At 43.1% G+C, this 24,890-nt stretch overlaps 1 protein-coding gene across 1 annotated transcript in view; it reads right to left on the bottom strand.

The window, feature by feature from the left end:
• The window catches only part of LOC143774948 (uncharacterized), an 82,712-nt gene that overhangs the window by 6,978 nt on the left and 50,844 nt on the right, over positions 1-24,890 (bottom strand). The gene's annotated exons all lie outside the window — the stretch shown is intronic.

Genomic DNA, 24,890 nt, shown 5'->3' with positions numbered 1-24,890 from the left:
CAAGATGACCAGAAGAGGATTTTTGCGAGAGCACAGCTCCAGCTCCAATAGCAGAAGCATCTACTTCAAGGATGAAGGGTTTATTGGCCACTGGATGGTGAAGTACAGTATAGGAGCGGAGGCAAAGGCTTGCTTGATGGACCAGAAAGCCTCTTCGGCCTCAGCCGACCACTGATAAGGATTGGCACCCTTCCGAATCATGGAGGAGATTGGAGCTGAAAGAGAGGAAAAGTGAGGGATAAACTGCCGATAGTAGTTAGCAAATCCAAGAAATCGCTGAATTGCTTTCACTCCAAGAGGACGCGGCCAGTTGAGCACGGCTGAAACCTTTCCCGGATCCATACACAAACCAGCATCGGAAATTATGAAACCCAAGAAGGGTAGAGATGACTGTTTGAAGACACATTTTTCCAGTTTTGCGTACAGCCGATTCTCTCTCAAACGCTGAAGTACTTGCCGTACATCTCTTCTGTGAGTAGACAGATCTGGAGAGAACACAAGGATATCGTCCAAGTACACCACTACACAGGAGTAAAGTAGATCCCGAAAAACATCATTTACAAACTCCTGGAAAACTGCGGTGCATTGCATAAACTGAATGGCATAACCAAATATTCATAATGACCATCTCTGGTATTAAACGCAGTCTTCCACTCGTCACCGGAACGAATACGGATCAAATTATAAGCTCCTCTGAGATCCAATTTGGTGAAGATTCGTGCTCCACGTAGACGATCAAAGAGTTCCGGTATGAGAGGAAGTGGGTACTTGTTTTTGATCGTGATAGTGTTGAGGCCCCGGTAGTCTATACATGGGCGAAGAGAACCATCCTTCTTCTTAACGAAGAAAAACCCAGCTCCTGCAGGTGAGGAAGACTTTCGAATGAAGCCTCTGGCCAGATTCTCTTGGACATATTCGGACATGGCTTGAGTCTCGGTAGGAGACAAAGGGTAAATACGACCTCTAGGTGGAGTAGAACCAGGAACAAGGTCTATCGGGCAGTCATAAGAACGGTGCGGCGGCAAGATCTCCGCCTCCTTCTTGTTAAAAACGTCCGAGAAAGCGCAATAGGCTGGAGGAATTCCCACGGATTTTGGAGCAGGCCAAGAGAAGGTCGCAGGCTTGACGGGAAGCAGGCACCTGTTCAGACAAGACTGTCCCCACTGTAGAACGTCTCCAGTACGCCAGTCCAGAGTGGGTTCGTGATTTCTCAACCAAAGAAGACCCAAAAGGAAAGGATGAGACAAAGAAGGTAAAACATAAAAGGCCAGTTTCTCACGATGTAGAGCTCCAATCTGAAGCTCGACTTCCTCCGTAACCAAGTTGACGGTCTCTCACAAAGGCTGACCATCGACTGAAGCTATTTATCTAGGATTCTCCAAGGGTCTAACAGGTATCCCAAGCCTGTTAACAACCTCAAGCTGAACAAAGTTCCCAGCCGCTCCTGAATCAACCTAAGCCTCCAGAGAAAAGTGACGGGAACCTAAATGTAGAATAACAGACAAAACCAGAGGCGGAGAGGAATCATAACCACCTAGGAAGACCTTTCTTACCTGTCCTAGGCGGAGGCGTTTCCCGGCTTTGAGGACAGGTGCGTAAGAGATGAGTGGCACTGCCACAGCAAAAGCAAAGACCTTGTGCGAGTCTGTCCTTGCGGCGTTGCTCAGAAGACTTAAGGCGATCGACCTGCATGGGTTCAGGAGAAGATGAAGAGGCTACCGGTGCTGCTAGAGAAAAAGAAGTCCCTCGAGTAACAGTGGTCTGGTGAAGAGGTCTCTTCTCTCTGGCAAGCTCGCGGGTGCGCTCCTGAAAGCGCAGATCGATGCGATGGCCAAGGAGATAAGATCATCCAAAGAGGTGGCAGTGTCCCGTCCTGCCAGCTCATCCTTAATCCATGAAGACAAACCACGCCAAAACACTCCAACCAAAGCCTCATTGTTCCACCCTAGGTCAGAGGACAGGGTCCGGAAACGGATGGCGTACTGGGCTACAGATAGAGAACCCTGGTAAAGGTTAAAGAGGGACTCAGTGGTGGAGACCAGACGACCAGGTTCATCAAATACCTTGCGGAAGGTATCTAGGAACAGATCATCACGCTCCCAGAGGGGATTAACCCACGCCAAAGATTCACCCTCCAAATGGGACACTATAAAGGCAACCTTAGCTCGGTCAGTAGGGTAAAGTAGCGGAGACAATTCAAAATGCAACTGGCACTGATTAAGAAAGCCGCGGCACGCTTTAGGGTCCCCACCATACCAAGGAGGTCTAGCAAGTGGGGGCGAGGGTTGTGGCGCAGAGGCAGGAGTGCAAACAGAGGCAACATTCTGGAGGGAGAGAAGCCGATCATTTATGGAGGCCATAAAATTCAAAATATGGGACTGTGTCCCGTTGTTGACCTAGCTCCTGCTGAAGGGCAATCAACTGCGGGGGAATAACAGGATCAGAAGGCTGTAAAGTCGCTAGGTGAGACTCCATATTTTTTAAAAACGACATGATCCTAGTTTGGTTTTCAAGCAAAAAGAGTTTTTTGAGTGGCGTAGACACCAGCGGGGTCAATGGCCTGATGTTACTGTGATGTTTCGTAGATAAAAAATGAAAAGTGGACCCTCTGGACCGTGATGACGAACCCCTCACGGACGAGCTGACCAGATGGACCGCCCCCTATGCAGGGAGAGTTAGGGGAAAGCCCGTGAGGGACTATCGCCATGGAAGCTGGAGGATCGAGACAAAAAGGGAAAAAATAATGGATTGACGATGATGGCAGGAACTCAGGGTAGGTGGGAGCTGCAGAGACTAGGAACTGGAGGGTATGACATATATACTATATACAGGAAGATATGACATACAGATATATACTATATACAGGAGGAGATGACACACACATATATACTATATACAGGGGAGATGACACACAGGTATATACTATATACAGGAGGAGATGACACACTGGTATATACTATATACAGGGGAGATGACATACAGGTACATACTATATACAGGGGAGATGACACACAGGTACATACTATATACAGGGGAGATGACACACAGGTATATACTATATACAGGAGGAGATGACACACAGGTATATACTATATACAGGAGGATATGACACACAGGTATATACTACATACAGGAGGAGATGACATACAGGTACATACTATATACAGGAGGAGATGACATACAGGTACATACTATACACAGGGGAGATGACACACAGATATAGACTATATACAGGAGGAGATGACACACAGGTATATACTATATACAGGAGGAGATGACACACAGGTATATACTATATACAGGGGAGATGACACACATATATACCATATACAGGAGAAGATGACACACAGATATATACTATATACAGGAGCAGATGCCAGACAGGTATATACTATATACAGGAGGAGATGACACACAGGTATATACTATATACAGGAGGAGATGACATACAGGTACATACTATATACAGGAGGAGATGACACACAGGTGTATACTATATAAAGGAGGAGATGACTTACAGGTATATACTATATACAGGAGGAGATGACACACGTATATACTATATACAGGAGGAGGAGATGACATACAGGTATATACTATATAAAAGAGGAGATGACACATAGGTATATAGAGGAGGAGATGACATACAGCAGGTATATACTATATACAGGGGAGATGACATACAGGTATATACTATATACAGGAGATGACATACAGGTATATACTATATATAGGAGGAGATGACATACAGGTATATAGTATATAGAGAAGAGATGACATACAGGTATATACTATATACAGGAGGAGATGACACATAGGTATATACAATATACAGGAGGAGATGACATACAGCAGGTATATACTATTTACAGGGGAGATGACATACAGGTATATACTATATACAGGAGATGACATACAGGTGTAAACTATATATAAGGGAGATGACAAACATGTATATACTGAGGGGAAAATGAGAGGTGTGAGGTGAAAATGAGGAGTGTGAGGTGAAAATGAAAAGGTGTGAGTGCAAAATGAGAGGAGTGAGGGAAAATAGTGGAGTGATCGGAAAATGACAGATGTGAGGTCGAAATAACAAGTGTTAGGAGGGAATGAGAGGAGTGAGGGTGAAAATAAGAGGATGTAAGGGAGAAAATGAGAGATGTGAGGGGGAAAATGAGAGTCGTGATGGGAAAATAAGAGAAGTGAAGTGCTATAACTAACCACAAATATTTACTATGCCCAGGCAATGCCGGGCTCTTCAGCTAGTATATATATAATTTTCATATGTTACATATGTTATATATTATATAATATATTATATTATGTTGGGTTTTTTTCGTAGCACTCCATACTTGGTTTTCAGAATGTAATATGGCTTTTGTGTTAATATTATTCGCTTAGTTGTGATCTATTATTATCTTTATTTATTTATCTTTTTGGGTCACACATGTTATGATTGCTCACAATTCATATTAATACAGTATATCATATCATATCTCATTATTGATTGATTCTTTTATTAATGTATTTGCGGTATTCATGTTGTGGAATGTGGCACGCATGGTCGGCATGGCAAGGCGGGTCGGCTAGTTGTGGCCTCATCACGATTACGGGCTTGTTTAGCACGTTGCCTGGATCCATGACATGTCCCTCCCCATCCTGCTGCGAGTGCGTCATCTCACACCTTCCCCAATCCTGTAACCATGCCCCCATTTCTATGGATGCTTCTCTGTTGCCTTGCGGTACCGGATGTTGTCATACTACCAGTGTCTAATGTTATCCGACACTTCCGGTCCGCGTTATGGTTTTCTGTAATATACTTAAATATCATCATGGCTATTTATATTTATTCTGTTTGCCCATCTCCGTCTCTTCGGATGCCAGATTAGCGACGATATACCGGATTCTACCAGGTGCCGCATATTACATGTTATGATCTCATTTGGTCATGTGAGGCGCTTCCCTGGATCTTCGATACGGATTGTGCACTATTTGTGTATTTAAATTTGGACACTCGCACAGATGTTTAATGATTTATTCACACCCCTTTTTGTGATTGGGCCGCTTTTAGTATATCTCTGTTTTTATTGGCCCATGGGTGTATTTATACCTCTCACTTTCCTAATGACGCCACCCCCTGAAGAAGGCAGCATGCCGAATCACGCGTTGGGGAGGGGCCATCCAGGAAACCGAGATTGCTTTACTCAGTAAGTATTGTCCTATTGTGGCCTCATTATTCATATTAATTTGCACTGCACTATAGTTTTCTCGGTCCCATAGTTCATTATATGTCTATGTGGTGTTTCTCAGCACTTGCACTTCACATATATATTTTTTCAAATTTAAAAAAAAAATTCTTGATGTGTTGTGATCTACATGAATTGGCATGGTTTTATTCCAGGATTATTTCGTCCCCTTTTTTTGTACTTTTGATGATTTTAACATTGGGATTGTTCATTTTTCTTTTATGATTTACCTGTTTCTTAATAAACTTTATATTTATATTTATTCATTGGCGTGGACTGCGGTCGGTTCTTTTCTGGTTTTTGGTTTTGCTAATTTCCCGACTATCCACTTTTTTCTTGTTTTAGTCCTTTCCACTAGAGTAGCAGATATAATTATTATTTTTTACTTTTTGATCACTATTGATCTTATTTTGATATTATATGTTGTCTGCTACTGCTAGTCAGTGTTCCTTTCTTGGTATTACTGTATAATTAAGACTAGATGCTGCAATTTCAAAGTGAGATCTCCACTATTGTAGAACGTAAGTAACAGAAGAACGTATTGTTTGAGTGGGGATAAGGCCAATATGACAAATAAAACATACTCCAAACAATTTCAAAATAACATCTCCCCTACTGTCTGATGTTAGTAATAGAAGACTTTTTTTGTGTGTATAAGACCTGTATAAAATAGACTAGATGCTCCAAACAATTTCAAAGTGAGATCTCTTAATGTATGACGTTAGTAGCAGAAGAAATAATTATCTGAGTGGGAATGAGACCTGTTTGACAAAGAAGATATGCTCCATACTATTTCAAAAGGAGATCTCCTCTACTGTCTTAGGGTACCGTCACACAGTGAAATTTTCATCGCTACGACGGCACGATTCGTGACGTTCTAGCGATATCGTTACGATATCGCTGTGTCTGACACGCTACTGTGATCAGACATCACGCTGAGAATCGTACGTCGTAGCAGATCGTTTGGAACTTTCTTTCGTCGCTTGATCACCCGCTGACATCGCTGGATCGTTGTGTGTGACACCGATCCAGCGATGTGTTCGCTTGTAACCAGGGTAAACATCGGGTAACTAAGCGCAGGGCCGCGCTTAGTAACCCGATGTTTACCCTGGTTACCAGCGTAAACGTAAAAAAAACAAACAGTACATACTTACATTCCGGTGTCTGTCCTCCGGCGTCTCAGCTTCTCTGCACTGTGAGCGCCTGCCGGCCGGAAAGCGAGCACAGCGGTGACGTCGCCGCTCTGCTTTCCGGCTATGGTGCTTACACAGTGCAGAGAAGCACAGCGCCGGGGGACAGACACCGGAATGTAAGTATGTACTGTTTGTTTTTTTTACGTTTACGCTGGTAACCAGGGTAAACATCGGGTTACTAAGCGCGGCCCTGCGCTTAGTAACCCGATGTTTACCCTGGTTACCCGGGGACTTCGGCATCGCTCCAGCGCCGTGATTGCAAAGTGTGACCGCAGTCTACGACGCTGGAGCGATAATCATACGACGCTGCGACGTCACGGATCGTGCCGTCGTAGCGATGAAAATGGCACTGTGTGACGGTACCCTTACTGTCTGACGTTAGTAACAGAAGATAAAATTGTTTGAGTGGGGATGAGGCCTGTATGACAAACAAGATATGCTTCAAGCAATTTCAAAATGAGACTAGATCTTACTAACAATTTCAAAGTGAGATCTCCCCTACTGTAGAACATTAGCAACTGAACAAATTTGTTGTCAGTGTGGATGAGGCCTGTATAACCTAGAAGATATGCTCCAAACTCTCACATTTGTAAAATATACATATATATATATATATATATATATATATATATATATATATATATTTATATATATATATATACTAGATGGTGGCCCGATTCTAACGCATGGGGTATTCTGGAATATGTATACGTAGTGTATAGCACAGCCCACGTAGTATATTGCACAGCCACACAGTACATTGCGCAGCCAACGCAGTACATTGCGCAGCCCACGCAGTACATTGCGCAGCCCACGCAGTACATTGCGCAGCCAACGCAGTACATTGCGCAGCCCACGCAGTACATTGCGCAGCCCACATAGTACATTGCGCAGCCCACACAGTACATTGCGCAGCCCACGCAGTACATTGCGCAGCCCACACAGTACATTGCGCAGCCAACGCAGTACATTGCGCAGCCAAGCAGTACATCGCGCAGCCCACACAGTACATTGCGCAGCCCACGCATTACATTGCGCAGCCCACGCAGTACATTGCGCAGCCAACGCAGTACATTGCGCAGCCCACGCAGTACATTGCGCCGCCCACGCAGTACATTGCGCAGCCCACGCAGTACATTGCGCAGCCCACGCAGTACATTGTGCAGCCCACGCAGTACATTGCGCAGCCCACGCAGTACATTGCGCAGCCAACGCAGTACATTGCGCAGCCAACGCAGTACATTGCACAGCCCACGCAGTACATTGCACAGCCCACATAGTTCATTGCGCAGCCCACGTAGTCTATTGTGCAGGCCATGTTGTATATTGCGCAGCCCACACTGTATAGTCACGTAGTATATTTCCCAGCCACGTAGTATAATGCCCAGCACATGTAGTATATTGCCCAGCCCATGTAGTATATTGCCCAGCAACGTAGAATATAGCACAGCCCATGTAGTATATTGCACAGCCCATGTAGTGTATTGCCCAGCCCATGTAGTATATTGCCCAGCCACGTAGTATATAGCACAGCCCATGTAGTATATTGCCCAGCCACGTAGTATATTGCCCAGCCCATGCAGTATATTGCCCAGCCCACGTAGTATATAGCAATGTGGGCATCATATCCCTGTTAAAAAAATAAAAAAATAAAAAATCGTTATATACTCACCTTCTGGAGCCCCCGGATCCAAGCAAAGAGGTTACGGACGCGGCTCGTGCGCTCCGGTCCCAAGAGTGCATTGCGATCTCGCGAGATGATGACGTAGCGGTCTTGCGAGACCGCTACGTCATCATCTCGCGAGATCGCAGCATGGACTGGTTACTGAAGCGTCGCGAGCGGAAAAGGCCTGTTGTCGATCCGGGGGCCGACGGACGATGAGTATATAACGATTTTTTATTTTTTTTATTATTTTTAACATTAGATCGTTTTACTATTCATGCTGCATAGGCAGCATGAATAGTAAAAAGTTGGTCACACAGGGTTAATAGCAGCGGTAACGGAGTGCATTACACCGCAGCATAACGCGGTCCGTTACCGCTGCCATTAACCCTGTGTGAGGGCAAACTGGAGGGGAGTATGGAGCGGGCACTGACTGCAGGGAGGAAGGAGCGGCCATTTTTCCACCGGACTGTGGCCGTCGCTGATTGGTTGTGGCTGTTTTGCCACGACCAATCAGCGACTTGGATTCCATGACAGACAGAGGCCGCGACCAATGAATATCCGTGACAGAAAGAAAGACAGACAGACAGATGGACAGACAGAAAGACGGAAGTGACCCTTAGACAATTATATAGTAGATATACATTTATTTAATGTGCAACAGCTCTGCACAAACAACAATTTTTATGCCACAAATTTACAATGTGGGAAATGGCGGGCTGAATCACATTTAGCAACAGCAAAAAATATATATTTTTAATGTGCATGAGCTCTGCAGATAGCTTCATTTCACCGCCACAAAATTACAGCATGGGATATGGCAGGCTGTATTACGTTTAGCAACAGATTTTTTTTTAATGTGCATAAGCTCTGCAAACAGCTTCATTTCACTGTCCCAACATTACAACGTTAGATATGGCAGGCCAGATCACATTTAGCAACAGATATTTTCTTTTTTTTTTAATCTGCATGAGCTATGCAGACAGTAGAATTTCACCAACACCAACTAACAAGGTGAGATATGGCATGCTGAATCATGGTAGTAACTCACAGAACAATGTCACCACACCATTAAATTACCATTAAATGACAATGTTACATATGTCTTGCTGTATCACATTTAGCAAGTGAATAAATAAGATTTAGAACAGTCTACTCATGCTTGGAGCACAATAGAAGCAGTGCACAACACAGTTGTTTGAAATGTGCCCTGCAGTCTTTGACTGTGGACCTCAGTAATGGCACAAAAAAATCTACTGGAAGGTCCACTTCACAGCCACACAGAACACTAACTACCTAAACTATCTGACTAAGGTACAAGCACCTAGATAGCTAGCTAAAATATAGCAGCAAACAGTCACAGCGTCAGGAGCAGCCTCTCTGCGCCATTACAATGTCAAAATGGTGCTAAAACAAGATGCCCGCTCTTTGTATAGAGATAAACATGTTATTTCAGCAGCCAATGACAAAAGCCATTGTGTCAGAACAGTGTGGATGTTTCCTGCACCCTGATTGGCTAGCCGCAATGTGCACACATAAAGTTAGAAGAAAAAAAGTTTACAAGCATGCCGCTCCTCTGAGTTCTCCCCACCCCCTACCCTCATCAATCACATGCCCCACTCTCATCATACACCCCCATTATGGTATGATATGCTCAAAATACTTTACTGGCAACGCAAATATTTTCCCACACATTTTACCGAATGTTTCCGTTTTTTTCAGATTTTTTATAAAATTTTGCTTGTGTTTCCAATCTTGAATCCAAATGTGCCATAATCATTCCAATTAGTTTGGCGATCATTTCTTGAACAAATTAGTTCATCACTAGTGATGAGTAGAGATGAGAGAGCACTAAAATGCTCAGATGCTCGCGACTTGAACAGAGCAATTCCTGATGCCCGAATGCTCATTTCAAGTAACGGGTATAATTGGAGACAATGGGTAATCCGAGCATTTTTCCAGCTGACCCTAAAAAGAGGTCGAGGGTAGTGAAAAAGTTGAAATGGATGGGAAAAGTGTTGAATGGAAGGATAACAGGAAGGGGAAGACCTCTGGAAGCATATCTGATGCCTAGATCACTGCTGGAAACAATGGAGTCACATTTTTACTCCACTTTAACCCCTTTGGACCCTAGACATATCCATACATCCAGGTCACCTGATACTTAAGGCTGAGTCACACATAACGATATCGTTAACAATATCGTTGCAATGTCACGCTTTTGGTGACGTAGCAACGATCCCGCTAACGATCTCGTTATGTGTGACAGCGACCAACGATCAGGCCCCTGCTGGGAGATCGTTGGTCGATGGGAATGATCAGGACCTTTTATTGGTCGCTGATCACCCGCTGTCATCGCTGGATTTGGCGTGTGTGACGCCAATCCAGCGATGTGTTCACTTGTAACCAGGGTAAATATCGGGTTACTAAGTGCAGGGCCACGCTTAGTAACCCAATATTTACCCTGGTTACCATTGTAAAAGTTAAAAAAAAACAGTACATACTCACATTCTGATGTCTGTCACGTCCCCCGGCATCCACAGGGTTAAAACTGCTTTCGGCAAGAGCGCTGTTAATATGCACACGCTGCTGCCGAGAGCTTCCCTGCACTGACTGTGTCAGCGCCGGCCGTAAAGCAGAGCACAGCGGTGACGTCACTGCTGTTACTGCCGGCGCTGACACATTCAGTGCAGGGAAGCTCTCGGCAGCAGCGCGTGCATCAGAATGTGAGTATGTAGTGTTTTTTTTTTACTTTTACAATGGTAACCAGGGTAAATATCGGGTTACTAAGCGCGGCCTTGCACTTAGTAACCCGATGTTTACCCTGGTTACCCGGGTGCTGCAGGGGGACTTGATCGTTGGTCGCTGGAGAGAGCTGTCTGTGTGACAGCTCCCCAGCGACCACACAACGACTTACCAACGATCACGGCCAGGTCGTATCGCTGGTCATGATCATTGGTAAGTCGTTTAGTGTAACTCCAGCTTTACTGATCTTGGATGTATGAATAAGTCTAGGCGATTTTGTGAGCACAAAGGCTGTGCGTGTGCAATTGCCTCCGGGTGTCAGATGATTCTGATAGGCGACACTCAGCTCTCAGTGACAGGAGCGGAGCGGTGCCCACACGACTCCCGGCATGTTGCCCCCGTAAATGCTGTGATCGTGTAAGTAGGTTGCGGGATGCAGTGACAGACAGGAGGCAGAGCAAGGGTTAACAGATTTAACAGTTTATTCAAACAGGGTATTAACTCCTCGCAGGGAGATAAATGGTTAACGAGCAGATCATAAAAACAACAAGTGCAGAACAATAACAGTCCCATTATAAAACTTATCAGGTTCTTTATGCTCCTCCACCGCAGATGATCCCGCAGGGGTTGCAGCACCAGCAACGCCCAGGAAGATGTCCACAGAGGGGGTCCTTTGAACAATGATCCACCTTCTGGCAGCAGCGGTTGGTCTCCGGTACCTTCCCTGAGCCCCTAGTCCATGAGCTTGTGCGGCCGAAGCAGACAAGGCCGCAGCACTTTCAAAGTCAAATGTAGCCTGGCGTATATCCAATGGCAAGGAAAGCCGCAGGTGTTTGTCCGTACTCGGCTTTCTCTCCTCTGCACGTGCGCTGTACTCACGGTCACTAAGAGCACGGCACCTCGCTCTCTTACAGTCACTGGGTACACGACACCACACTCTCTCACGGTCCCGCTTTTGGTGGCGGGAGCCTACAGACACAGCCCATCGCGGCGCTGAAAATCAGGGGCTGAAGTATGCTGCTCACCCTGCTACGAGCTGCTCATTTGCCCCAAAGCTGTCCACTGCCGCGCGCACTTCTCCTTTGCCACGTCCCCTGCTACCAGGTCACCGGGTCTGTCCGGTTCACTATCCTTTCCCCTGGACAAACTGGGCTGCAGTCTCAACAGTTCTGGACCTGGCGCAGCACAGGTACCTGCAACCTGGTCTTCTTCCTTACACTAGTAGCATTTAGCTAGCAGGCAGAGGGAAGAAAGGTCTACTGCCCTTGGATCAGAGACCGTTATAGCAGGATCCAGATCGTTGCCATGGTGACCCAATGTGGTCATGACGACATCCAGATCACCAGGCACTAGGAAGTTAATTAGATCATACGCAGCACGGGAGCAATGAAGCTCCTGTCAGTGTGTAGTCGGATCTGACTGTTCTACAAGTGAGACCGCTGTGGGACACTCTGGATTATGTGGACTATGGCAGACAGAAGAGTGTATGGTTGTTCATTATTTTTTATTGTTTACAGGAGACATGGGCATTGATGATTTGGTGTTAGGTGAGTATCATTTTTTTATATTTATTTGTATATGTACTTAATTTAAATGTTTTATTTTTTATTTTATTTTTTTAGCACAGACACCGACTGACTATTTCTCCCATCAGCGGTGCCTCCTATCACTGTTATCAGTAACAGCAGACATAGGTTAATGGGAGTAGTAGTTTCTCATCAGCCAATGCCTGCCTTCTCCTGCTTCTATCAGTGAAAGCAGACGTAGCCTGATGGGAGTAGTAGTCTCTCATCAGCCGACACCTGGCCTGCTGTAAGTTTCTACTTTGGGTCACAGGCACAGCTGCGGGGTCGTGCTTACATCTAACAGCGTGACTCTGCAGCGCTCTGACTGACAGTAACGATCTTACCAGTGGTAACATTACCGCCGATCAGAACTGCCAGTGTTTCTTGGTCTGTCACACAGATGACAGCGTGGGAAACACCATAGGAAGTCAATAAAAATACAAGTAAAAACTCAGCAAATCTGCAAACATTTTTATATCTGCATTTTTGCTGCATATTTGACTTACTCAATTGAAGTCAATGGGTGAAAAACGCTAAAAATCCGCACAAAGAATTGACATGCTGCAGAAAAAAACACACTGCAAATACTTAAGGGAAAATTAATGATCATGTGCACAGCACTTCAGAATTCTCGTTGAATTAGCTGGCATAAGGGTTACCTAGCATTTTGGCTCTATTCCGCGTGGAAAAAAACCGCAGCGAAAATGCACCAAAGATGCACCGTGAGCACACAGTCTTAAAGCCAGACTACATACAGTGGAGAAAATATGCATTTGATACACTGCCGATTTTGCACGCTTTCCCACCTAAAATAATGGAGAGATCTGTAATTTTTATCATAGGTACAACTTCAACTGTGAGAGACAGAATAAAAAAAATAACGAAAATCATATTGCTTGATTTTTACGTAATTAATTTGCATTTTATTGCATGAAATAAGTATTTGATACCATGGAAAACAGAACTTATTACTTGGTACAGAAATTTTTGCAATTACAGAGGTCATATGTTTCCTGTAGTTCTTGACCAAGTTTGCACACACTGCAGCAGGGATTTTGTCCCACTTCTCCATACAGATCTTTTCCAGATCTTTCAGGTTTTGGAGCTCCCTCCAAAGATTTTGTATTGGGTTCAGGTCTGGAGACTAAGCCACTCCAAGACCTTGAAATACTTCTTACGGAGCAACTCCTTAGTTGCCCTGGCTGTTTGTTTCAGATCATTGTCATGCTGGAGGACCCAGCCACGACCCATCGTCAATGCTCTTACTGAGGGAAGCAGGTTGTTGGCCAAAATCTTGCGATACATGACGCCATCCATCCACTCTCCAATACAGTGCAGTAATTGTGTCCCCTTTGCAGAAAAGCACCCCCAAAGTATATTTTCCCCACCATGCATTCATGGGTGGGACTGTGTTCTTGGGGTTGTACTCATCCTTGTTCTTCCTCTAAACATGGTGAGTGGAGTTGATACCATAAAATTCTATTTTGGTTTCATCTGACCACATAACCTTTCCCATGCATCCTCTGGATCATCCAGATGGGCATTCGTGAACTACAAATGGGCCTGGACATGTGGTGGCGTGAGCAGGGAGACGTTGCATGCCCTGTAGGATTTTAATCCATGACGGTGCAGCGTGCTACTAATGATAATGTTTGAGACTCTCTTGCGGTCATTGAGCAGGTCCTCCCATATAGTTCTGGGATGATTCTAACCTTTCTCAGAATCATCCTTACCCCACGAAGTGAGAACTTGCATGGAGGCCCATGCCGAGGAAGATTGTTAGTCATCTTGTGTTTCTTCCATTTTCTCATAATTGTGACAACAGTTGTTGTGTTCTCACCAAGCTACTGGCCTAGGTGTATTTCATACAGGCAACAAATTCAAACTGGGGCAATTAATATAGGTAATGAGTGTGGAGTAGGAGAGATTCTTAAAGAGAAACGAGCAGGTCTTTGAGAATTCTTGCTGGTTGGTAGGTGATCAAATACTTATTTCATGCAATAAAATGCTATTTTAATTATTTAACCTCTCTCTGCCATCAGACGTACTATTCCGACCATGTGACCTAGGCTTTACTCCCCTTGGACGGAGTAGTAAGTCATAGTGATCGGCCGCGCCCACGGGGTGGTGTGCGTCCGATCGCAGCCAGGTGTCAGCTGATTCTTACAGCTGACACCCTGCACTAAGTGCCAGGAGCAGTCAGAGACCGCTTGTGGCTTTTTAACCCCCAGAGTACTGCAATCGAACACGAATGCAGCATTCCGGGAGCAGGCAGAGGGCTGACAGCCCCTCTGCATTTGGATCGGAGACCCCACGGCATGATGGGGGGTCCCGATCGCTGCTATGGTAACCCAATGTCGTCATGACGACATCCAGGTTACCAGAGCTGATAAACTTCCTGTCATGCTCAGTGCATGTCAGGAAGTCTCTCAGGTCAGTGTGCAGAGATTGCAGCACTGACAGCTTCTATAGCATGCAGATGCTGCTTCATCTGCATGCTATAAAAGCGATCAGCCTGCACAAAATAATTGTCCCATAGAGGGACAAAGTGTAAAAGATAATAAAATAAAGTAAAAAAAGTTTAAATAATTGTAAAAATATTTGTTTTAAAATAATAATAAAAAAATCTATATTTATTCTATCACTAAATAAATATTTGAATTTAAAAAATCTAAACAATAAAAGTATACATATATGGCATCCCCACATTCATAATGACCTGATATATAAAACTGTCCCACTAGTTAATCCCTTTAGTGAACCCCATAAAAAAACAAGGCAAAAAACAATGCTTTATCATCATACTGCCGAACAAAAAGTGGAATAACACGCAATCAAAAAGACAGATATAAACAAACATGGTACCACTGAAAATGTCATCTTGTCCCGCAAAAAACAAGCCCCCATACAGCTCCATAACCAGAAAAATAAAAAAGTTATAGCTCTCAGAATAAAGCGATGCAAAAATAGTTATTTTTTATATAAAATAGTTTTTATTGTATAAAAGCGCCAAAGCATAAAAAAAGATATAAATGAGATTTTGCTGTAATCATACTAACCCAAAGAATAAAACTGCTTTATCAATTTTACCACACCTGGAATGGTATAAACGCCCCCCCCCCCCCCAAAGAAATTCATGAATTGCTGTTTTTTCCTTCATTCTGTCTTCCAAAAATCGGAATAAAAAGCTATCGAAAAATGTAATGTGCCCGAAAATGGTACAAAAAACGAGACCTAACCTTACTCTGTGCGACAAAATATGGAACAATTATAGCTCTCAAAATAAGGCGATGCAAAAACTATTTTTTTGCAATAAAAAGCAATTTTTAGTGTGTGACAGCTGCCAAACAAAAAAACCCACTATAACTCCTCCTTCACATGTCCTGATATTTCTTGTACTGGAGATGTCAGTGTCCGTGTGTGTAATACTTGCAGCACACATGTGGCCGCTTCAGTACCACAAGGACACGTGCCAGGGAAGAAGCATAACAGTAAGCGCTGTTCCCTGGCATCGGGTGCTGAACACGGCTCTCATCAATCTCCCAGGTTCTGCCGGCGATTGGCACAAGCAGGGGATAATAACGGTTCTCATCATTCTCCTCTGCTCTGCCTGCAAATGGCACAAGCAGGGGAGAATGATGAAAGCACTTACTGTAACGTTTCTTCCCCGGCGCCGATGCGTGTCACATGGATGACATCCATGTGTGTTATACGTATGCACGTGTGCTGGATGTTTTGTGGCCCACGCTGACATTAAAAAAGGACATGTCAGAGTGTTTGCCCATAGACACATGGTCCTTGGAAACACACTGACATGTGCACAGATCCATTCACTTGAATAGGCAAATAGCGCTCCGTTCCTCCCTAGTCTCTCTGCATGGCTGCCCAATGGTATAAAATTCTGTGACACACCCATGGTGTCAATATGATCACTTCACCCCTAGATGAATTCATTGAGAGGTGTAATTCATAAAATGGGGTCACCTATAGGGGTTCTGCTGTTTTGGCACCTCATGGGCTCTCCCAGTGGGTCATGGCACCTGCAAACCATAACAGTAAAATCTGGCGCTCCTTCCCTTCTGAGCTCTGCCATGTGCCCAAACAGTGGTTTACCCCAAATATCGGGTATCAGCGTACTCAGAGTCAGGACAAATTGCACAATAACTCTTGAGGTCCAATGTCTTCTGTTACCCTTGGGAAAATAAAAATTGGGGGCAAAAATATCATTTTTGTGAAAAAAATATGATTTTTTATTTTTACGGCTCTACATTATAGACGTCTGTGAAGCACTTGGGGGTTCAAAATGCTCACCACGAATATAGATAAGTTCCTTAGGGGGTCTAGCTTCCAAAATGGTATCACTTGTAGGGGGTTTCCACTGTTTAGGCACATCAGGGGCTGTCCAAATGCGGCATGACTTCTTATCTTAATTCCAGCCAATTTTGCGTTGAAAAAGTAAAATGTCACTCCTTCTCTTCTGAGCTCTGCCATGCTCTTAAACAGTGGTTTATCTGCACATATGGGGTATCAGTGTACAAGACAACTCTTGTGGTCCAATTTCTCCTGTTACCCTTGGGAAAATAAAAAAAATGGGGGCGAAAAGATCATTTTTATGATTTTTTAATTCTTACGGCTCTGTGTTATAAATGTCTGTGAAGCACTTGGGGGTTCAAAGTGTTCACCACACATCTGGATAAGTTCCTTACGGGGTCTAGTTTCCAAAATGGGGACATTTGTGGGGGATTTCCACTGTTTAGGCACATCAGGGGCTCTCCAAACGTGACATTGCATCCGATCTTAATTCCAGCCAATTTTGTGTTGAAAAAGTCAAATGGCGCTCCTTCCCTTCCGAGCTCTGCCGTGCACCCAAACAGTGGTTTTTACCTGCACATATGGGGTATCAGCCTTTGGGGTCTAATTTCTCATTTTACCCTTGGTAAAATAAAAAAAATTGGATCTGAAGTAAATTTTTTGTGAAAAAAAGTTAAATGTTCATTTTTAAAAAAAAAAACATTCCAAAAGTTCCTGTGAAGCACCTGAAGGGTTAATATACTTCTTGAATGTGGTTTTGAGCACCTTCAGGGATGCAGTTTTTAGAATGGTGTAACTTTTTGGTATTTTCTAACATATAGATCCCTCAAAGTGACTTCAAATGTGATGTGGTCTATAAAATAAAAATGGTGTTGTAAAAATGAGAAAGCGCTGGTCAACTTTGAACCCTTATAACTTCCTAACAAAAAAAAATTTGGTTCCAAAATTGTGCTGATGTAAAGTAGACATGTGGGAAATGTTACTTATTAAGTATTTTGTGTGACATATCTCTGTGATTTAAGGGCATGAAAATTCAAAGATGGAAAATTGTGAAATTTTCAAAATTTGTGCCAAATTTCCATTTTTTCACAAATAAACGCAAGTCAGGTCAAACAAATTTTACCACTATCATGAAGTACAATATGTCACAAGAAAACATTGTCAGAATCATTGAGGTCAATGGAAGCGTTCCAGAGTTATTACCTCATAAAGGGACAGTGGTCAGAATTGTAAAAATTGGCCTGGTCATTAGCATACAAACCTCCCGTGGGGGTAAAGGGGTTAAAAATCATACAATGAGATTTTCTGTTTTTTATTTTTAGATTCTGTCTCTCACAGTTGAAGTGTACCTATGATAAAAAATTATAGATCTCTCCATTCTTTGTAGGTGGGAAAACTGTCAAAATCGGCAGTGTATCAAAAAACTTATTTTCCCCACTGTATGCTCTCACAAAAAAATCTGATGTATGCATGTAAAGCATTAGACTGAATTCCCAAGTATGATTTTGTTACAGAAAATTCTGCAACTGGACATAAGTTCCATTCATTTGAATTGGATTGTTTTGGCAGCATTGTACTTCTGCAAGTTTCAATCAGACTATGAGATAGTTGTAGAAATTTCTGCAATGAAATCTGCAGTGCTGAAGTCTAGCATAAATTTGATAGTCTGTAGTCTGTCTGGTTCTTATATACCTGGTTAACTTGCATGATGATCACATCTAAATTGGCCTCATGACAGTCCATAAACTCCAGAGTGAACATTAATCAAGTATATTATCCATCTATAAATAGATGGAAATGATTGCAGGGTCTATGACGGTCCATAAATTCTAGAGGGAATTATAGGTATGGTATCCAAATCAACTTTAGTAGGAAAAAAAGAACATTAATCAAGAATATTCATATCTAAAATTATAAATGGCAGTGCATAATATTTGTATGTATAAATCCATTTATAGTCTAATGGGAGTAGAAAAAGTGGATATTTTAATAGATAATATGAATATAAAAAATAAATTATAACATACAAACAGGTCATTGTATTTAACCTTTGCTCTATTATCTTGATATAAATAGATGGATGTTATTGTAGATTACAGTGAGAAAATCATAGTAAAATAGGAGTTAATTCTAGTTTGCAAAACTTTATGAATACGTTCATGTACAGAGTTGAAATTATTCCATCAAGAAATATCAGGTACACAGAAGCATCATAATTTTAATCCGCCTGCTATGCATCAGGTGCTTGTAAAAAGTAAACCATGAAATTGTATGTTATAAGAAACCTTCAGGAAATTTGAAGGAAATGAGCCCAGACATTATTTGAAATGAAAGGCATTTTTTGGTGAAAGGAAGTCTATCCTAAAAATAAGAAAAACATGTAAGGAACAAAATGCAACTTTACTTAAAGAAGAATGCTATTCTTGCCTGTAACAGTCAGATTAATAATCAAGTAGAATGTTTCATACATGCCTGCTTTTATTATTTTTCATTGCATTTATGTTGCTTGTGTTCCTTCTGTTCTCTACATCTTAAAAAAATGCCATGCTGAATTTTAATGGATCCCATTGACTTACAACAGATCCATCAAGTTTCCATTCCTTTTACCATTAAGAATACTTTTCTTGTCCAGAGCAGCAGAAAAGAGCCATGATGCCAGTGTAAACAGACCCTGTTGTTAGGTGTCGAGTTCCCGCCGCTGCACAGGGGGAATCTCGAACCATGTCTGATGCCATCTCCCATTCTCCTCCAGCCACAGTGGAGCCTGCTCAGCGGAGACCTCAGTCCCAGTGTCTGGCTCAGGCTGATACTGGACAACTGGTTACTACTTCCCTTCCAGGCTCTGTCATTGTAGCCAGCAATGTTCAGCAGCGAGCAGTTCTTTCTAGGACGAAGTCCCGCTTTTCCAATACTGAGTATGCCCACGGGACGACCTCCCATTAGAGGTCTGGGGTCACATGCTCAGGTCCTGTAGCAGCTCCTATTGGAACACCAGGAAGGTCCTTGTCTGCTACAGCTATAAAAGGTTTGCATGGCCATACGGCCATGCGCTAGTATCAACCTATGTTTTGAGCCTTGCTACTGTGTGGTCATGTCTGCATGTGGTCAGGGTTGGCTGAAAAAAGTCCCTAGAATACTTGCACCTCTGGTGAGGATTTTTGTGTGTTTGAATTCAGGTCTTGGCTGAAATAAGCCCCTAGAATACCGGCACCTCCGGTGAGGAGTTGTTTGTGTGCTTTTCTGACTACATGACCACAGTTTTGCTCTGTTTGGTATCTGTGTTCCTCTGTGAGGTTAACAGGGCACAGCGTTTCCCTATCCTAGCAATTCTGTGAACTAACAGAGTTTGCTAATACCGCCATATAGCACCGCCAATTGCTAGCAGCAGGTTCCTTTCCTGCACGGTGGACCCCGGGTTGCAAATGCACCTATTATTACATATATTTATACTTGGTGCGTTCCGCCAACCCTAACACCTGTGGCTTTCTTATTTTGCTATACTGACAGCAAATTGATAATTGTCTACATTAGGTCCCTGAATCTGTCACCCATTAATGAGTTTACACTAACTGACATAAATCAGAAACAGAAATACTAATTAACTCATATTTATTCAGAGCTCTACAGGTCCTTCTCAAAAAATTAGCATATAGTGTTAAATTTCATTATTTACCATAATGTAATGATTACAATTAAACTTTCATATATTATAGATTCATTATCCACCAACTGAAATTTGTCAGGTCTTTTATTGTTTTAATACTGATGATTTTGGCCTACAACTCCTGATAACCCAAAAAACCTGTCTCAATAAATTAGCATATTTCACCCGTCCAATCAAATAAAAGTGTTTTTTAATAACAAACAAAAAAACCATCAAATAATAATGTTCAGTTATGCACTCAATACTTGGTCGGGAATCCTTTGGCAGAAATGACTGCTTCAATGCGGTGTGGCATGGAGGCAATCAGCCTGTGACACTGCTGAGATGTTATGGAGGCCCAGGATGCTTCAATAGCGGCCTTAAGCTCATCCAGAGTGTTGGGTCTTGCGTCTCTCAACTTTCTCTTCACAATATCCCACAGATTCTCTATGGGGTTCAGGTCAGGAGAGTTGGCAGGCCAATTGAGCACAGTAATACCATGGTCAGTAAACCATTTACCAGTGGTTTTGGCACTGTGAGCAGGTGCCAGGTCGTGCTGAAAAATGAAATCTTCATCTCCATAAAGCATTTCAGCCGATGGAAGCATGAAGTGCTCCAAAATCTCCTGATAGCTAGCTGCATTGACCCTGCCCTTGATGAAACACAGTGGACCAACACCAGCAGCTGACATGGCACCCCACACCATCACTGACTGTGGGTACTTGACACTGGACTTCAGGCATTTTGGCATTTCCTTCTCCCCAGTCTTCCTCCAGACTCTGGCACCTTGATTTCCGAATGACATGCAAAATTTGCTTTCATCAGAAAAAAGTACTTGGGACCACTTAGCAACAGTCCAGTGCTGCTTCTCTGTAGCCCAGGTCAGGCGCTTCTGCCGCTGTTTATGGTTCAAAAGTGGCTTTACCTGGGGAATGCGGCACCTGTAGCCCATTTCCTGCACACGCCTGTGCACGGTGGCTCTGGATGTTTCCACACCAGACTCAGTCCACAATCTTCCTCAGGGTCCGGTCACCTCTTCTCGTTGTACAGCGTTTTCTGCCACATTGTTTCCTTCCAACAGACTTACCATTGAGGTGCCTTGATACAGCACTCTGGGAACAGCCTATTTGTTGAGAAATTTCTTTCTGGGTCTTACCCTCTTGCTTGAGGGTGTCAATGATGGCCTTCTTGACATCTGTCAGGTCGCTAGTCTTACCCATGATGGGGGTTTTGAGTAATGAACCAGGCAGGGAGTTTTTAAAAGCCTCAGGTATCTTTTGCATGTGTTTAGAGTTAATTAGTTGATTCAGAAGATTTGGGTAATAGGTCGTTTAGAGAACCTTTTCTTGATATGCTAATTTTTTGAGACAGGTTTTTTGGGTTATCAGGAGTTGTAGGCCAAAATCATCAGTATTAAAACAATAAAAGACCTGACAAATTTCAGTTGGTGGATAATGAATCTATAATATATGAAAGTTTAATTGTAATCATTACATTATGGTAAATAATGAAATTTAACACTATATGCTAATTTTTTGAGAAGGACCTGTATGTGACAGTGAATTATACACAATTTTGTAATTTTGGTTGTCTGACCTACGTTCTATCTGTAAAACACTAGATAAGACAACTTTGATCAATTCAAAGAAAAGTTTTGAGACAAAAATATTTTCGTGAACTAATTAAATGTTTGATTATTTCTTCTTTTTTATGGCAGTGTCAGACGGTCGTATAAATCGGTGCGAGATCAGAACGCAGTGAATTGACTGAATTGCAGCTCTCCCACCAGAGCATGACAGCTACATAGAATGACATGAAACTCTAACGGCTATGTTCACACGCTGCGGATTTTGCTGTGGATTTTGCTGTGGATCCGCAGCGTTTCTGCAGCTGCGGGTCCGCAGCGGTTTCCCATGCATTTACAGTACAATGTAAACCTATGGGAAACGCAATCCGCAGTGCACATGCTGCAGAAAAAAACACGCGGAAACGCAGCGGTTTACATTCCGCAGCATGTCAATTCTTTGTGCGGAATCCGCAGCGGTTTTACACCTGCTCCATAATAGAAACCCGCAGTGGAATCCGCACAAAAAACGCGGTAAATCCGCGATAAATCCGCAGGAAAAATGCAGTGTTTTTGCCCTGCGGATTTATCAACGTGTGCACATACCCTACACTCGGGTTGGGAGAGCCGCCAGCCAGTTCCGATCTTGCTCCGATTTATACGGCCGTCTGACTGTGCCTTACATATGACAAAAAACTGGATAAGGGCTCATACCCATTTTCGATTAAAAAAACGGTCCATAATCTGGACTGAAAAAATTGGATGCAAACTTTGCGATTGCCATGCTTGCGAGTTCAATGCAATTTTTAATTGCACCATCCGTTTTACATCCATATGACATCCATATGCAATGCGTTTTTTTTCTCGGCAATTATTTTTTTACAATCATTTACAGGACCATTTACAGTGTTTTATGCCACAGAATAGTAAGGTATCTGTAAAAAATGGATGGAATACGGATGGTCCCTATTCCGTGCATTTTTTTTGCTCACCAATTGACTTGAATTGGCGAGTCTCAACTGAGACTCGCAGCAAACCGCTGCATTGGCGATTTTTTTCTCAGTCTGATTTCGGCTGAGAAAAAAAATCGCAAATGAGATGTCACCTATTGAATAACATTTTTCTCACAAATGGCTTTGAGCCCTAAGGATGAGGCTACAACACCACTTAAGCAGCAACACAGGTTACAAGGCCAAAAATCACTGTATGCTGCTATTACATCACAGTATAATGCAAGGGAATGGGGATCCATTGTCAGCTGCATGGTAAAGCAACCATGAGAAGCAAGTGGCACAAAGTCAGAACTAGTTGAATTTTTCAGACTGCTAGTCTCACTGCTTTGAGGGCCAGGATTGAACCCCACTGACTTACACTATACTGAGATGTAGCCATACCTCCCAACCTTTGAAGATGGGAAAGAGGGACAAAGTTTGCGGCGCGCTTCGCGCGCCGCGGCAAATTTTAGGCCACGCCTCTGACCACACCCATTCATAATTAGTCACACCCATATCCACGTCCCAAGCACACCCATTTAGCACTGCTGATCACACTGTTTCATATACAATAGTTATAAACAAAAAAATATGGCCACACAGTGCTCCATACTGTATAATGACCACACATGATGCCCCATACTGTATAATGGCCACACATGACGCTCCATACTGTATAATGAACACACATGACGCTCCATACTGTATAATGACCGCATGCATACTGTATAATGGCCGCACATGATGCTCCATACTGTATAATGACCGCACATGATGCTCCATACTGTATAATGACCGCACATGATGCTCCATACTGTATAATGGCCGCACATGATGCTCCATACTGTATAATGACCGCATGCATACTGTATAATGGCCGCACATGATGCTCCATACTGTATAATGAACGCACATGATGCTCCATACTGTATAATGACCGCACATGATGCTCCATACTGTATAATGACCGCACATGATGCCCCATATTGTATAATGACCGCACATGATGCTCCATACTGTATACTGGCTGCACATGATGCTCCATATTGTATAATGACCGCACATGATGCTCCATACTGTATACTGGCTGCATATGATGCTCCATACTGTATAATGAACACACATGATGCTCCATACTGTATAATGGCCACACATGATGCTCCATATTGTATAATGACCGCACATGATGCTCCATACTGTATAATGACCGCACATGATGCTCCATACTGTATACTGGCCGCACATGATGCTCCATACTGTATAATGACCGCACATGATGCTCCATACTGTATAATGACCGCACATGATGCTCCATACTGTATACTGGCTGCACATGATGCTCCATACTGTATAATGACTGCACATGATGCTCCATATTGTATAATGACCGCACATGATGCTCCATACTGTATACTGGCTGCACATGATGCTCCATACTGTATAATGAACACACATGATGCTCCATACTGTATAATGGCCACACATGATGCTCCATATTGTATAATGACCGCACATGATGCTCCATACTGTATACTGGCTGCACATGATGCTCCATACTGTATAATGACCGCACATGATGCTCCATACTGTATAATGACTGCACATGATGCTCCATACTGTATAATGACCGCACATGATGCTCCATACTGTATAATGACCACACATGATGCTCCATATTGTATAATGACCGCACATGATGCTCCATACTGTATACTGGCTGCACATGATGCTCCTTACTGTATAATGACTGCACATGATGCTCCATATTGTATAATGACCACACATGATGCTCCATACTGTATACTGGCTGCACATGATGCTCCATATTGTATAATGACCGCACATGATGCTCCATACTGTATAATGACTGCACATGATGCTCCATACTGTATAATGACCCCACATGATGCTCCATACTGTATTATGGCCACAGTTCTCCATACTGTATAATGACATACAGGCACGCAG

The sequence above is a fragment of the Ranitomeya variabilis genome, chromosome 5 (assembly GCF_051348905.1).
Source record: "Ranitomeya variabilis isolate aRanVar5 chromosome 5, aRanVar5.hap1, whole genome shotgun sequence".
NCBI classification, from domain to species: Eukaryota; Metazoa; Chordata; class Amphibia; order Anura; family Dendrobatidae; genus Ranitomeya; species Ranitomeya variabilis.
The sequence above is the reverse complement of the archived record's forward strand: the minus strand, read 5'-3'. Positions and strand labels throughout refer to the sequence as shown.